Genomic DNA, 12245 nt, shown 5'->3' on the forward strand with positions numbered 1-12245 from the left:
AGTAAAGAGGAGCCCAATGTTAATAGTCAAGACAATGGGGAAAGTGCTTCCAAGGCATTTCAGAGACCTTTTTGGCAGCCCGTCCCATCACAGGCCTGGAAACCTAGGGAGGAAAAGTGGTTTCATGGGCCAGACCAAGAGCCCAACTGGGGCACTGCCTATTGGAACTGTGAGAAAAAGGCCACCATCCTCCAGACCCCAGAATGCTAGGTCCATCAACAGCTTGTACCATGTACCTGGAAAAGTTGCAGGCACTCAACACCAGCCCTTGAGAGCAGCCAGGGAAGCTGAGTCCTGCAGAGCTATAGGAGCAGAGCTTCCCAAGGCCTTGCACGCCCACTCACTGCATCAATGTGGCCTGAATGTGAGACATGGAGTCAAAGGAGATTATTTTGGAGCTTTATGATTTAATGTCTGCCTGCCCTGCTGGGTTTCAAACTTACATGGGACCTGTATCCCTGTTGTTTTGACCGGATTCTCCCTTTTGGAATAGGAGCATTTATCCAATGCCTGTACCCTTATTGTATCTTGGAAGAAACTAACTTGTTTTTTGATTTTATAGGCTCATAGGCAGAAGGGGCTTGTCTTGTCTTCAATGAGACTTTGGACTTGGACTTTTGAGTTAATGCTGGAATGAGTTAAGACTTTGGGGTACTGTTGAGAAGGCATGATTGTGTTTTGAAATGTGAGAAGCACATGAGATTTAGGAAGAGCTTGGGTGGAGTGATATGGTTTGGCTCTATGTCCCCCCCTCCACCAAATATCATGTTGAATTGTAATTGTCAGTGTTTAGGGAGAGACCTGGTGGGGGGTGATTGGAACATGGGAGTGGATTTCTCACTTGCTGTTTTTGTGATAGTGAGTGAGTAATCATGAGATCTCGTTTAAAAGTGTATAGCACTTCCCCTTTTCGTCTCTTTTCCTCCTGCTCCAGCTTTGTAGGATGTGCCTGCTTCTCTGCCTTCTGCCATAATTACACGTTTCCTGAGGCTTCCCCAGCCATGCTTTTTGTACAGTTTCTGGAACAATAAGCCAATTAAATCTCTTTTCTTTAAAAATTACCCAGTCTCAGGTATATGTTTATAGCAATGTCAGAATGGACTAATACAGTCACTAGCAAAGAATACTTGTGTATGAAAAGAGTCAGGGAAAAGTGATTTTCTAGAAGAGAAAGCTGACACACATCAGGTGGTTAAGGCTAACATCATCAATGATAAGACATGTACCTCTCTATATGATGGGGTGAAAATGGCACGATAGCTCTGTATTCTTTCTCCCCAAAAGCCATACCGGACAGTTCTCCTAAAAACTGGGAGGTTCATCAGGCAAAACAAGCAGACTGATAAACTGTCATAGGTCAGTGAAAGCTAAAGTGACGTACACGATTACTAAGTAAAATATGGGATCTTCAAACAGATAAAAGACAATAATGAAAAACTAATGAAATCTGAATAAAGTGGCTTTTTTTCCTTAAGCCAGGGTTTTACTCTGTTTCCCAGAATGAAGTGCAGTGGCGTTATCCTAGCTCACTGCAGCATTGAGCTCCTGGGCTCAAGAAATCCTCTGGCCTCTGTCTCTCAAGTAGTTTGCACTACAGGCACGTGCCACCAGGCCTAACTTAATAAATACATATATATATATTTTTAAAGAGATGAGGATTTGATTATGTTTTCCAAGCTGGTCTCAAACTCCTGGCCTCACATGATCCTCCTGCCTTGGCCTCTCAAAGTGTTAGGATTACAGGTGTGAGCCATGGCACCTGGCCTGAATAAAGTCTTGAATTTGGTTAGTAGTAATGTACCAAAGTTATTTCCTTAGTTGTGACAAATGCATCATGGTTATGTAGATGCTAATAGTAGGGAAGACTAGGTGAGGAGTAAACGGGAACTTTCTGTAATGCCTTTGTAATTTTTCTCTAAATTTAAAATTGTGTATATAAAAGTTTGTTTAAAAACTGAACTGTAGTAACCTTTTCCAAAATGAATAGACCATGGGACAAAAACTGTGCACATGTTCACATTGTCATTTTATTCACACCTTAGTTGTTGTGTTTGTCTATGAGATTTATTAGTCTTATATTACACGTGTCCTCAGGCCAGTTCCTAGAGAGAATGGTGAAATTCCTAAATAATGGATGTCAGAATTGTTGAAAAGGTGGTGTGTATTTCCAAGTACTTGTAACATGTGGTATGAGAAAAGTATTAAGTAGAATGAGGCTCTGTATAACTAGATGACTATTTGTAGGTTCAAATTCAAGGATAGGATCTGTTGGAGACAAACAAAGTGGAGGGGAAGCAGAGGGAAGATGAGAATAGTGCCCCCACAGGAATAATTTTGCCATTATGGTAAGTTTGCAATCAAATAGGAGACAGAGGTGGCTGAAGTTGGGGCCAGTTGGTGAAGGGAGGAAATTTGGAGAAAAGGAACAAAAATTTAAAAGGTGCATATGCAGGTGGGGTATAGGGGAAAGCTGATGACACTTCCATTTCTTTCCAGACTGAATGGAGGAGAAAGGGGAAGAGTGAATGATATCAGTCCCTAGGGAAAAAAAAAAAAAAAATGGTTGTTTAATTAAGCTACAATGGGAAGCCAACCAAACAAAATTTCTTCTTCTGCTATATCAGACATTTAAGCAAGTGATTCCATATTTACCAAATTTGAACTGATTGACATCTTTGGAATGATCTCAAGGTGTATGTTGTCATCTAGTTACTAGGTCTCGAGGAGATTGAGACATATTTAGATCTGTGGTGAGTTAACAGGGAGAGACAAAATTATTGGAACATTATGTTGAAAATCTCTGAAATAGATCTTTCTGCTTTATTTAGCAGTGGGAGCAGTGACATTAGGAAAACTTGTGATTGAGATGATATTGGAAAAAATATACTGCCAGAGCATTTGGATTAGGGAGTAAAAGCATAAGCGAGAATAGAGGGTACTAAATTTCTTCTCTGGTGCTAAATTTCTTCTCTGGGAGTTGGAATTAAGAATATAATCAACAGTTTACATGTAGCATGATTGACAAGAACAAACATACTTAATAGCCAGCTTTCACATTTGGGAAACAGCCAAATTTCAGGATAACACTTTGTATTACTTTTGCCAGAAAGAATACACTTAAGTGCAAAAATTGTCCAACAGCACCAAACAAGCAAACACACAAACAAACAAACAGGCAACCATAGTGGGAAGCAAAGTAATGTGTGATGCAACAATGTTTTATCCAAATGTTATCAAAGACGAGAGCAGTGTACCTCAACTTTTGATGCTTCATTGACTCGTACCAGAACCATGATTAAACTCAGAGTAGAGCTAACTCCAATTTCACACACTCAGTGTGATATTTCTCGACAATTGTGTAGTGGCTGAGAATACGAATTGGTAAGTTCAGTAACTTACTCTGAATTGTCTATGATGTTATAAGGAATTCTTTTCAAAACAGTTTATGTTTTTTGTGTTACACTATTTCTACAAAGAGTTATGTTTTTTCTGTTGTGAAAAAGATAATTGAATAGCAAAGAACATTGTATCTTCTTTTCTCATTCATAGAGATCTTGGTTATTCAGGCCAAATTCCCAGTCAAGGTACTGCAGTTGGAGATAGCATGTCTGAATTGATGACAATTTTCACCAGTCATGAGTAGGTGAGATCATAATCCTAAATCATAATCATAATTGACAATCATGAGCATGTTGGAAATAATTCACAGAGTATTGGTCTTGCAAATTGTATAATCAGAGCAAACACAGGAACTTTGTTTAAGTACTAGTGGAGTGCATTGTGTATTCAGAATATGAGTGGAAGAAGGAAGTATTACAATGAGAGACTAATTGGTGGTGATAGTAGAAAGAGTTTCAAGTGGAACTGGAAGAGAAGACGAGAGAAAAAGATGCAAAGAGAGGCTAAAAAAAGAGAGCTGCAGGAACTTAAGTTGAAATCTTTCCTTGTCAAAGCAGAATCATGGATGGGAGGAATGAGCTGATGTGTCATTGGTGGCAGGTGTATGAAGATGGAGCTAGGTGAGAAAAGGCCCAGATAAAGAAAGCCTGGCCACAATCTTCAAAGAACATTCTGAGTCATTACATGGATGTTTCTTTTTTTTTTTTTTTATATTCAAAAAGAGAATTCTAATGCAACTAGTTGGGTTTTTGCTTTTTGGTTTGTTTCTTTGCTTTAAAAACTTTCTTTTATTTTTTATTTCAATAAGTTTTTAGGGAGCAGGTGGTGTTTGGTTAGAGGAATAAGTTCTTTAGTGATGATTTCTAATATTTTGGTGCACCCATCACCTGAGCAGTGTACACTGTGCCCAATGTGTAGCCTTTTATGTTTCTTCTTAAAATTGCAACCATTTTTATTTTAATGGGCCCTTAGGGCCACTCTTGAAGAAATTCCGTCAGATGTACAATTGATAACAAATTACAAAAGCATTTTGAAGATTTCATCTTGTCCTTACCTGATTGGCACTGTCTGAATTTCACAGTGCCCATCTTTCCTTCCCACTTGTCTTAGATCCCAAATTGCAAGGTTATTTAGTGAATACGAAGCAATAAGGAAAAGAAATCGCAGCAGCTTGAGATTTATGCAGAGACTGTGTCATCCAGACTTTTGTTCCCTCTTCCGACTTCGCAAAAGTGATGGATTACCAGACAAAGATCCATAGGATTTATAAATCAGCTCAAACATAATAGTGATGTTTGGAACTGGTACCAAGTTTACTGGAGCTACTTCTTTCAATTTTAGAGCTTTATATAACCCTTTCTTGCATGCACTGTGATTGCCTTTATAGATGGATTAATAAATTACTCCTCGTATACAGAATACATGGGAGGCTGACTGTTTGCACAGCATGGGACCAAGACCTGAGTGTTCAAATATCAGAAGACAGCTGGAACACAATCTGTGCAAAGGCAATCAGAGCCACCAGGTCTATTCAATACTAACTTAGAACATCTAGTGAGAACTGGGAAAATCTCATTGAGTTACACATTTATAAATTTAGTAACCTGACATCCTCCCCTCTTTTTCCTTCTCTTTCATATATTTTGATCTATAAGACTAGCTCACTAGAGCAATTTGTCTTTGATATACTGAGCTCCATTTCCAAAATATGATATATGATAAGACAAATTTTTCTTTGCAAGAATCATGTATATATGTCTCTTTTATAAGGAGGAAGAAATCTTGGTTTTGATATGGGATTCTCTGCTGCCAACAATGGATAGCAGAGACTGAAAACAACAGTATTTAAATTAAGCTAACTTTTGTGTCTCTCTTTGTTTAAAATAATCTCTCCAAAATTATAGATGAGACAGTTGCATAGGTTTACATTGCTAGCTTTTATATTTTTAGTGGTTTCTGTTAGTGTATTAATCACTCAATGTGTGGAGGATAAATGATGTTGGAAACAATATTAATGCTTTCAGGTCTTCAGAAGACTATATACACCAAGAAAAAAGCTTCACAGTGCTGCTTTTTATCCATGGGGAAGGCCCCAGAGTTTTAGATTACCACAGACCTGCCTTAGCGTTATTCTGGTGAGGGATGGTCAGTGGTTCATTCCCATGGTTCAGTGGCTCTTTGGCTTGGGCTTAACTGGCTACAGATAGAGCTTCTGGAGGGATCCAGGTTGTTGAGACATTGAATATAAATTTTTAATGAAGTTGTGGAAATTCTTATTAAATGGTAAATCACCAGATTAAGAAGTCAGGGGTAGATGGGAGTAGTTGTTTTTGCCAGAGAAAAAGCAAATCTAAAATCCATAAAAGTTACTCTTTACCTCTAAACTTCCCATATAATTATCATTACAGACCATCATCATTGAAAATTCTCTTTGAAATTAGTTATCTAAAAGTCATGAGCCAATAAGATACATGCACATGTTTCTGAGGAATACTGTCTTTTGAAGGGAGTTTTGTACTATAAATGCGTACTAACAGAGTTTAAAATAATACTATCAATGATAGACTGAATTAAGAAAATTTGGTACATATACACCATGGAATACTGTGCAGCCATAAAAAAGAAATAGATCACTGTACTTATGTATGTTTTTGTTTAACTTATGGACAAAGACTTATGGATAAGTACAAAAAATAAATCCTCTTTTGCAACCCAGAACTCATTGTTCAATATGAGTTTTGATACATATAAGAAGGGATATTATTATACCTGAGACAGTTAATTGATGGGAGTATTGATAACCATAAAGATTGGTTCCAGGCCGGGTGCAATGGCTCAAGCCTGCAATCCCCACACCAAGGTGGGAGTATTGCTTGAAACCAGGAGTTCAAGACCAGCCTGTGCAAGAAAGCTTTTATCTTGAGAACATGATGTCTGGAATTAAAGGTATTCCACACATCTGTACTATTCTTGAGTGATCGCTTAGGAATGAATGTGATTTGAACTCATTCATGTTAAGAGAAGGTATCAAATTGAGAACCAGGCAGATCCCCACCACCTACAGTAAAAAGGACCCTGAAGTAAATTGGTTGAAGAAAGTAGGTCCCAAAGATTCTTGGTGAATTTTGAAGACTTCATCAGTATACCCATATTAAAAGGAGATGACAGAAGCCAAAGTAATTACGGGCTGACAGGACAACTGGATCAGTTTCATTAAAAAGGGCTAACATGAAGATAAATCTTTTGACTCCAGCTCTTTAGAGTATCTAAAGTGACCTTGATGGACAGTGGAAGAAATCACAACATGGAATTCCTTGAATAAAAATTTATTGACTTAAAAAAAAAAAAAGAAATAGATCATGTCCTTTGCAGGGACATGGATGGAGCCAGAGGCCATTATCCTAAGCAAAGTGATTCAGGCACAGAAAAACAAATACTGTATGTTCTCACTTATAAGTGGGAGCCAAATGATGAGAACACGTGAACACATAGACAGAGACAACATAAACTGGCCCTACCAGAGGGCAGAGGGTCAGAGAACGGAGAGGATCAGGAAAAATAAATAATGTGTACTAGGCTTAATACTTGGGTGATGAAATAATCGGCACAACAAACCCACATGACGCATGTTTACCTATGTAGCAAACCTGCATATGTACCCCTGAACTTAAAATAAAAGGTAAAAAAAAAAAAAAAAAGACTTAGAGCTTTTAAAAACTTTTTTCGCTTTTCACTCACCAGTCTGATTTCTTTGGCTTCATCAAGATAAGGTGTTTCAGAGTCAAATGACCAAAGATAAGCAAATAGAAAGTTTCCAAACACAGGATTACAAAGATTTTTTATGTGACTCTTCAAATAAAATTGTGAGTGGGAAAATACCCTAAAGTTAAAGCTGATTAGCTGTTTGGGTCCCCTGGAGCTGATGCTTTTAGTTTGCCAACCTTTCATGAATACCTTCAGATTGATTCATTCAGCCATTTTCTCTGATTACATGTATTGTTACCTTGCAGTGTGTAAAACTATGAAAAAAGTTAAGGCATCTGTTTTGTTTGTGTGAATATATAAAAATACGTATATACTCACACCTCTTATCATTTCTGTGCTATAATAATAAATTTCCTTTGGTAATTTAACTCAGAACTTTTGCAAGTTTTTATATAATGTAGTTAATGTGACATTTCAACTATATTAAAGTATGAATATTAAGGACTATATGCTGTCTAAGTCCACATGGGCAAAACCTCAGTGTATACTGAAACAAGTTGTGCATGTCAATCAAGGGTGAAATGAAAAACTATCAATGCTGTATTAGGGAAAGCATTTGGAATTTTGTTTTCTTTTTTTTATCTTTTCTTTGATGATGGTTTGTACAAGCAGCCATTGAGTTTCTGTTGAACCTCATTGTTCTACAGCAGCCCTATGATCATTTAACTCTTCTGAGATCCAATTATCTCACCTTGATGCATGTTATGTGTTTGGCAGAAATAATGCCACATATTATCTTTCATGTTTGCCCCATGACTGAATTGTGGAAACAGCTCACATTTCTTAGGCTCGACCTGTTGAGCTTATATAAGTTCAATACAATTTATTTAATGCTTGAGTACAATACCTCTACATTTCATAGCCATTTATAGTTAAGTGTGACTTTTATCGCCTATCAGGATGCAATAAATATTTGCTTCTACTGACTTCTGCTGGGAAGTAATATCTAGGCATTTCATAAAATCAGCACGCTAATTTTGTCTGGAGGGCCATGCTTGTTAAAGCTTTTAATGCACTGTATACTGTAGTTCACTTTTCATCATTTATACCTATCCAGGGCTGGAAGGGACTTAAAAGGTCATATAGTCCTCATAGCAGCCACATCAGCCTTGTCCCTGACTTTAAGTAGCACCAGAAAGCCTTTCAAATTAGGAGGAATTGATCTGTTTTCTTAAAGATCTAAAGGAGATTCCTGACACCCATCAGTCACTAATTTATGTAACTAGCAATTCTTACTTTTGGGGAATTCTTCTTTATGTTAAACAAGCTTGTTAAGTTGCTGTTAAGAGCAGCCTTTTTTAATCCACCCTCAGTAGGTGTGGAAAATTGTTACTTTTCTGTGATAAACAAGATAAAAGAGAGCAAAAACCCTGAAAACAATTATGAAACCACCATTCTTAGCCTACTCTTCTCTAGACTGAAGAGTTTCAAATTTTCCCTAGACCTTATTTGAATATATTTTAGTCACATATGTCACTCTTTTCCAGATACTATTCAAGCTTTTTATGCCATTAAAAAATTGTGTATTCCAACACTGGTATCCTAAGATTAATATGTGGGTGCAAAGGAATCACATCTCAAAATCTCAATTCCCCAAAGCACTTTTGCTCTTTAATGAACCTCAAACTTCTGAACTCAAATTATATAGAGAAAAAGGCAGTTTCTGCCACTAGTACTTGCTTTGGTCCTCCTCAATTTCTAGTGTGGATATGGGTCACTTTTTCCATTTTCATTTTTAATACTCCTTTAGAAAAGAATTTCTTCTACATATTTTCTTAATTTGTCTCATTTGGCACAATAGTGAAATCACTCTTCATTGTCTGCTAAGTCAGTCAATGAACAATAATTTATTAAACTCCAAACTATGTGTATGGCACTGTGCTCACTGCATCCCTATGATGGCTTAAATAGTATGGCCACCTCGTTGCTTGAGCTTGAATCCAGTCTTGGAAAATTTTGATGTAAGCCTGCTACTGGGATCCCCTGGCATTCTACAGATGTGAGAGTATGGACTCTGTTTCTCTGAATCTATATATGGAAGTAAAGGGTCATTCATTCACTGATTTATTCACCATTTATTCAAAAAATATTTTTTAAGCATGTGCTACGTTCTAGGCTCTATGTTCTGTGCTGGTATTCAATGGCAAACAAAAACACACACTAGACCTTCTCTCATGGAGCTTTCAGTCTAGTAGGAGAAGAAGACATTAGAGAATCGTACAAGTGCATGTATGATCACAAGAATAAAAATGCTGTAAAGGAGAGGTGTAAGTGTCATGAGAGCATGGGAACTGACCTGTCAGGGAGAGAGGGGAAAACTTTCCTGAGAAAAGAACACCTGAGTTGAGATGTAAAGGAAGAGCAATGGATTCTTACTAACCCGCATAATGTCACTATACTTGCCTCCAAAAGCGATTAGATTTGTTGGGAGAAAGATGGGGGTCAGGTAGGGAAGGGTAGAGACAAGATGGTAGTTGTATGGAATAATGCAGGATCCCCCCAGGAACTGAAGGATCAGAATGCAAGCAGCAGATATTTAGGCAAATTGCTGCTTAGCTTAAAAAGAAAAAAAAACTGAGAAAAAAGTAAAAGTCACTTGCCTCAGGTTTTCAGGCTGGAGGGAAAAAGGAAGAAATTAAACCCTGATACACAGGTGTGAAGACCATGACTCAAGTAGTATTGCCTGGCACAGGATTTTGTGATCACTGCTTTTTCTTTCTTAATTGATAGTGTTGATAGGTGATGAAGCACTTTGGGGAATGTAGTTTTTTAATTTAACTTTTATTTTAAGTTCAGGGGTACATGTGCACATCTGCTATATAGTTGAACTTGTGTCATGGGGATTTGCTGTACAGATTATTTCATCACCCAGGTATTATGCCTAGTACCGATTATTTTTCCTGATCCTCTCCCTCCTCCTACCGCCCCTCCACCCTATGGTAGGCCCCAGTGTCTCTTCTTTCCCTCTATGTGTTCATGTGTTCTCATCATTTAGCTCTCACTTGTAAATGAGAAAATATGATATTTGGTTTTCTGTTCCTGCATTAGTTAATGGCCTTCAGCTCCATCTATGTTTCTATAAGAGACATGATTGCATTGTTTTCCATGGTTGTGTAGTATTCCATGGTGTATACATACATTTTCCTTATTCAGTCTACCATTGATGGGCATTTAGGTTGATTTCATGTCTTTGCTATTGTGAATAGGGCTGCAATGAACATACGTGTGCATGTGTGTCTGTGATAGAATGACTTTTTAAAATAATAAAGTGATCCCATGGTTACTACTACATAGAATCCAATAGGATGGTAGATTTACATGTGGGAGTTTAAAGCAAAATAATTCAGAATGAGTAAAATAATTGTAGAGTGTTCTCTATAATGTTACAACAGAGGGTTGAAGACAGTGATTAAACAGAACTGACTCAACACATTAAATACCTCATAGGGTTATTTTAAGGCATAAACATGTTGATATATATAAAACCCATAGAAAATGCACAGCCAACAATAGACACACTATGAGTAGTATTGTTATGTGCCAGACATGATTCTAAGTCCTTTTGTATGTATATTCTCATTAAATTCTTAAACAATTGCACTCGGTTAGTATAATCCTCAATTTATAGATTAGGAAGCTGAGTCACAAAGAGGTTAAGTGACTTGTCTAAGATACACAACTGGCAAAGCTTGGTTTTGAACCTAAATAATTTGAATCAAGAACCCATACTCTTGTATAGTAGATTGTATTTTATCCCTTCTAAGTTTCATTTACATGTTTGTGTTCTATATAGTCTTGATTAGGATATATATGTAAAATTTATTTTTTCTATTTTTAGTAAGCATTGTTTTGTGAATAATTTTTATGATGCTACATTGTGCCCTTAATTGGTATTTTTAATTTATAAAAATAGTCCATTATGTTGATGTGCCCTAATTCATCTCCCTATTACATTATTATGAAGCTGTTAGGTTGTTTATAGAATTTTGCTTTTATAAATATCACTATTATGGATAACTTTGTGATACAGCTTTTTCTTCCTTTGAAGATCAGTTCTGAGGAACTAAATTGCTGGGTTATATGGTATAAACACTTTGAAATATATAAGAAACTGAAACATACAAAACACATACACAAAATTAACAATCACCTATAAATAATCCTTTATTGTTTTTTATTGTATATGAATTGAAAACATTCTCTTTTCCTCACTTCTAGAACCATATCACATTGGAGACCACTGTCAGCAGTTCAGCATGCATCCTTTTCAGGACACATGCACATTTTCACATCCCAAAAGATATTTCCTCCCAGGTGACATCAATTATTACAGAGTGCCTGTGAGTACATTCGTGACTCTGTCTCAGAGGTGCTTAACACTGGTGGTACATCAAAATGACATATGGCATTTTAAAACATACATATACCTGGAGAGACTTTGCTAAATTTACTGAATAAAAATCTTTGGATAATAGGACTGAAGTATGTTTCTTAAATCCCATAAGTGATTCTGAGAGTATCCAATTGGTTGAGAACCAATTATTTAATGAATAATATTATCCAGCTCACATTTCTCTATCTTGTCCACAAATATATCATTAGTTCAATAGATATTAATTGAGCCAAATTATGTATGAAAATCCTAGATACTGGGCCAATAAGAATGATGCAAATGTACCCTACTCTTTAGAAGCTCATATTCTGTCAAAGAAAACCAAAATTTAATTGGATAAATTAAAATATAACTTGGTAAGAAATAAAAACAAAGTGTTTTGGGAATACAGAAACTGGAATAATCACATATGACAAAAATAAGTAAGACATAATTGAGGAACTAGCATTTATGCTGGGTCTTGAAGATGTGAGTAGGAGTTTGTATAAAGGATGTCTCAGGCAAGGAGAACAGCATCCGAAAGGTGCGGTGTTACAAACAAGGCTAGGCATATTTAGCAAATATTGATAATTAAATATGACAGAAATGTAAAGTGAATACATTCTGAAAGGTGGACTGAGTGACAAATTGAAGGTGATAATTATGTAAATAAAAGTTGATGGCAGCTTGTGAAATATTATCCATCGTG

At 36.6% G+C, this 12245-nt stretch overlaps 1 non-coding gene across 1 annotated transcript; it reads left to right on the forward strand.

Annotated features, from left to right (window-relative positions):
- Positions 1-6033: 6033 nt before the first annotated feature.
- LOC111536540 lies at positions 6034-6161 on the forward strand. Its single transcript, XR_002729765.1, has one exon. It is a non-coding gene; the product is annotated as a small nucleolar RNA SNORA40 (small nucleolar RNA).
- Positions 6162-12245: the final 6084 nt, after the last annotated feature.

The sequence above is a fragment of the Piliocolobus tephrosceles genome, chromosome 12 (assembly GCF_002776525.5).
Source record: "Piliocolobus tephrosceles isolate RC106 chromosome 12, ASM277652v3, whole genome shotgun sequence".
Taxonomy (NCBI): domain Eukaryota; kingdom Metazoa; phylum Chordata; class Mammalia; order Primates; family Cercopithecidae; genus Piliocolobus; species Piliocolobus tephrosceles.